The sequence below is a fragment of the Echinops telfairi genome, unplaced genomic scaffold, assembly GCF_000313985.2.
Source record: "Echinops telfairi isolate 266 unplaced genomic scaffold, ASM31398v2 ScPeMD7_12;HRSCAF=54, whole genome shotgun sequence".
NCBI lineage: Eukaryota > Metazoa > Chordata > Mammalia > Afrosoricida > Tenrecidae > Echinops > Echinops telfairi.
The window spans coordinates 6,267,410-6,272,662 of record NW_022103909.1 but is presented as its reverse complement, the minus strand read 5'-3'; the positions used below and the strand labels follow the sequence as shown (position 1 = coordinate 6,272,662).

Genomic DNA, 5,253 nt, shown 5'->3' with positions numbered 1-5,253 from the left:
CACCACTCCAGTGCGGTTTTAGCTCATTGAACATGTGCAGTGCCGCACATTTATTGTCAGGGTTTGTGTTGTTTTTTAAAAAAAGACCAAAAATTTCATCAAGGGCAACTCCAATGATTCATCACCACGGTTAACATCGTGATGCATTTCCTTCCTTTTTATCTTTTTTCTCCAAAGGTGCCTCGTCCCAGTTCTCAGCGAGCTCCATCGTGCCACATCCCGTCCAGATACTCACTCCACAAGCGTTCATGACTCCCACTGGCCTTTTGTGAGGAGGGGGCATTGTGGATGTTTCCAGCTTCGGCTGCAGTAATAAGTCCACCATTGTACACAATGCCCCTTGCTCAAGGTCCCCCTCAACACGGGACCAGAAAGCAGACACACGGCCCCTGGGTGTTTGGGCCCAAGGAGAGCTCAATGGGATCCCTGCTTATTATTCCTATGAAAGCAAACAGGGTGGGAAACCACCCGTGTTACCGCCCCTGCCCGAGGGTACAGGGGCTTCCTCCGTGCCGCTCCGGCCGGGCCTGGCGGGGAGGTGGATGTCGAGGGGCATGGATGAGTCAGTTAGTTGTTGGTCCTGCGTTGGCAGCACAGGCTTGGCCTCTGCGCCTGCTCCCTGGACCTGGGTCCAACTGTCACCTGATGGGTCTTCACACCGAGGCCCCTTCCGAGCACTCACAGTGTGCTCTGAAATGGGCTGCTGTTCCATCTTTCCTGCCCCCCACCTCCACCCTCCCAAGGCTGCCATCAGCCCCCCTCCGCCTGCATTCCCACGCTCCAACGCACCTCCAGCAGGTGTCTAGTGGAGCTCTTCTCTCTTCCCAGAAATCGTTTGTTTACGCGTCTATCTCTGCCATCGCAGCAGACACCGAATCCCTGGAGGCCTTGTATGCTCACCAGTTTATACAAGGATGCTGTCTGCTGGCGAGATGAATGGATGGGCGAACGTGGAGGGCTGGGCCCCCATGAGCCTTTGGCTCAGGGAAGGGAAGTGGCAGGGATGCTGCAGGCATTTAGCCGGCAAGGCTGGGCTGCAGCCCATTTGGCCTGGTTCCTCACCCACCACTCTTGGCCATGAAGCCTTGGGGTTCTTGGTTCTTGTATCCAAGGCTGCTCCCGGTCATGAAGCTACCACTCTTGACACCATCTTCTCCATGCATGCATCTTTCTGCAGGTGGACCAGGCGCGAGTTCGAGGCCGAGGGAAGAGAGCTCAAGGAAGGCAGCAGGGCCAAGGGCACACCACACTGCAGGGCGGAGCGGTTCACACCCGGGCCAGGTGGTCCCACCCCACTTTGGTACCAAGCCTGCATTTGAGGCTCCTCCTGTTCTCTACCTCCCCCAGCTCACCCACCCACACAAAAGTCTCATCTTGCCCTCCCCACACCCTCCGCAGCCCCCGCCTACGGGCAGCAAGATCAAAGCTGCCAGAACGCAACACCTACTGTTCTTTCACTCCTTGGGAAAACAGAACCCCCGAGCACGGAAACCGGTAGAACCAGGGAGCTCTTGGCCTGGCCCTGCCTGGACCCACTGGAGCCTGGGCTTGGGCTACTGGCCAGGCTCAACACCACCCCCGTCTAGTCACAGAAGAGTGTCGGTAGCCCCATCCCACGAGAAAGCTCTTGCCAAGACCTGCCCCATTTTTATGGGAGAACATTCCACTCAGACATATCAAATCATGCTCAAGAGAGAAACGCCAACCCAAGCCCGCTCAGGATCAATTGAATGCATTTTCCAACAAGAGCTAGGTATCTCTAGCTCCCGTGCAACTCTCTTTAGCCACCGTGCAGGGCTAGACTAGAGAACTCAGGGGGGAAAGGAGAGGGACTTAGCCCATCTGCGCTTCAGGCCCACCCAGGTCTGGCCATCCAATTCCCCCCAAAAGCAGCTCTTGAAAACGTTACGGAGCACAATCCTACTCTCACACAGGCAAATTCCCCATATTGAAGATGACTTGTTGGTAACTGGTTTAAGAGCTGGAGACCAAGGTCATGGAAGAAAAGTGGGGTCTCGAGTTACTTTGGGTAGATGGGCAGCATTGGGGGTGGGGTGGGGTGAGGATGCGGTCCAGTCGGTCCTGATGCACAGCGACCCTCTTACAACAGAAGGAAACGCCAGCACGCCGTGGCATCCTCCCAACGCCTGCCACGTTTGAATCCACTGTGGTGGTCAGTGCGCAGCCCATATCCTTGAGGGGCGTCCTCCTTTTGGATGACCCAAGCCTGACGTCTTTTTACAAGGACTGGTCTCTCCTGACAATGTGCCCAAAGTAGACGGGACAAAGTCTCACCATCCTCTCGTCTAAGGGACCGTTGTCCCATATGCTCAATCCCAGCTACTTAGAATCACCAAACTTGAGCATCTGGAAGGGCCGAGGGTCCACCCCCTTCATCTCCCACTGGAGCAGGGATGAAGGGAACCTGGCTGGGCTGAGGACTGCCTTCACAGGAAGATGGGAAGTTGGTTGCTACAGTGTACACACAGCCCGTGCAATCTCACTGTTTACCCCAAACAAGCTTTTGGAATAAGTGGCCTTTGCAAACAGTAGCCCAGAGCAGGGAGGGGTGGGATAGGGTGGGAGGTGGGAGCTGGGCGGGGAGAAAGACGCTGTGGGTTGCAAGGGAATCTCTAGAGGGTAAATCCCAGGCAGAGAGGGAGCCAGGCTGGGCCCCGGTTCTTGTTCTGTTCCTGTCTAGCTGCCAAAACGGCCCTGCCTCCTTCCTCTGCACAATGTGCAACTCAGGAACTCAAATTGAGCAACCGCTGGAGGGTTCTCCGTGCCGCACAGCTGTCCCTGTCATTCCCAGCAGGAGGAATTCCTGGCAGTTGGGCTGGTGTGGGTCACAACGCACTACGAACCACACTGACGCATTTAGGACCAGACTTTTCTTTTTCTTGGGGGAGGGTACATCTTATTATTGGTAATAGGCACCACACATGCTGTTGCAGGACCGATGCTCTCATTCTCAGGCGGCTCAGTGGTTCGGTGCCAGGCCGTTAACGGCAAGGTGAACAGTTCGAAACCATCAGCAATGAATTCCTCGGGAGACAGAGAAGGCTTTCTGCTCTCAAAAAGAGTTCCAGTCTCAGAAACCCACAAGGGCAGTTCAACTGTCCTGTAGGGTCACTCTGAGTCAGCACTGACTCGATGGCAGTGAATTAGAGCTTTCATCATTCTCAGATCCCCACTTGCAGATGTCCAATGTTAGGGTTTACTGTTTAAAACCTGGTCTACGATAAAGTTGGTGTTCATGGGAAATTGGACAAGTGCAACTCTAACAACATATGACGACTGGATCTTATACCCAAGGGCCCCCGCCTCCAGCTTCATCCTTAAGCCGATTGAGGCCGATGTCACTGTAGACAGGTCTACTCTTCGTCTCAAAGTCATTGCCATCAAGTCAATGCCGACTCCTAGCGACCCTATAGGTTCTAGGAAGGACAAGCCTGGAGAATTGGCCCCATGAAAACGTCTCACTCAGTCGCTCACTCTAGAGTTGAGTCTGACTCACAGTGACCCTACAGGACAGGGCAGAACGGCCCCTATGGGTTCCTGAGACTGTAATTCTTTTCCTGGGAGTAGACTTGCCTGTCTCCCTCGGATTGGCTGGTGGTTTCAAACTGCTGACCTTGCTAATCCATTGTGTCCCCAGGGTTCCTTCATAAACTTAACAGCCAAGAAAAACCTTAGAGGGGTCAGCTCTTCTCTGTAACACAGGGATCACCACGGGGATGAATGGACTCAGTATCGGAGTGTGTGTGTGTGTGTGTGTGTGTGTGTGTGTGTGTGTGTGTGTGAAATGTAGAAGTTTGGACAGCAATTCCCAGGTTCCCTGGACATCCGAGAGGCCTGCCAAACAATAAACAGCACCTCATATTGGTTCCCACCCGGCACCGGTCAATGTCCAAGCCCCCTCTGCTTCCCGGGGTGCCACGGCCGGGCCTGAGCATCAGGAGCTGGTAGGCGGGTCTTGGGAGGTATAGTTCTGTGCCTACAACAGCACCTATCACCACCACACAAGATGACGGTAACATAGCTTATTGGCTCCTGTTTCCCAATCGTATTGTCTATGCATGTGTTGGCACTAGCCCAAACAGACTTGTGAAAGTAAAGAGACTGCAAACATGCACAAATAGCGAGGCAATGATAGCTACTAAACGCATTAAAAGGGTATGTCTTTGAGAGCATTTAATAAATATAAGGACTATGCCCGCCATTGTTATCCAAACAACCAAGTGTTTGTTGTCAACTGCACCTCAGGCTGGGCCCGTGGACGGATTCTTCACGGGGGATTTTCACCTTCAACACAACTTCTGATGCCTATCGATTCAGTCAAACAACAAAAGTCGCCGTATGGTCAGGAAATTGGCTTGTCGTGTGATTTTGGGAAAAGGATGTCCTGACCATGTCTTCCAAGAGAGATGTGTTCATGATGTAGTCAATATTCTCCCCCCACCCCAACCCCAAGGACTTCATTTCATTTGGATCCACAATCCATGCTCATCAAAGCAGCGTTCAATACCACAAATGATGTATTACATGGGGCAAATCTGTCACACATCTCTTAAGGCATTAAAAAGCAAAATGTCACTTTGAGGACTAGCGTGCACCTGCCCTGTGGTGGTTAGGTGCCACCCGGCCAATGCCATCCCATAACGACCTGAGGCACAGCAGAGCCCCACACTGCCCTGCCCCGTGCCACTCTGACCACTGTTCCTGTGCTTGAGCCCATGGTTGCACCCACTGGGTTAAGTAATCTCCTTTTTTTTTTTTTTCATTGAAAACACTCATTACATGATATATCCAATATTCTTCACCAACACCCTAATTCAAGGGCACTGATTCTCCTTCCGTTTCCCTTACCCACTCAGTTGTTCCAGTTACCTTCTCCACGGTCCAACTTTGGCATGCGTCGGAGCGAGGCGGCTGGACAGTCCCCGGCTTGGGCCAGGAGCAACTTAGTTCTCAAAGTGACATATTTGATTTTTAATACTTTGAAGAGGTTCTCTGGCAACAGAACTGCCCGATGCCATCCATTGCAATGTTGAGTGTTGGGGGGAGGGGGTTCGAGCAGGTCTAATGCAAAGGGAGATAGTCCAAGCATTAGACTCCAGCCAGCCGGAGTGGACACAATCTGAAATCGAAGTTCTAGACCTCCTTCTGCTACTTCGGCTCCGACACCAGAAAATGACCCTGGCCTAGTCACTGAAGCCCCTGGACTTTTGTTCCATCCACCAAAGATGCTCA

At 52.8% G+C, this 5,253-nt stretch overlaps 1 protein-coding gene across 1 annotated transcript in view; it reads right to left on the bottom strand.

Annotated features, from left to right (window-relative positions):
• Window positions 1-5,253, bottom strand: part of VDR (vitamin D receptor) — a 23,386-nt gene that overhangs the window by 6,881 nt on the left and 11,252 nt on the right. The gene's annotated exons all lie outside the window — the stretch shown is intronic.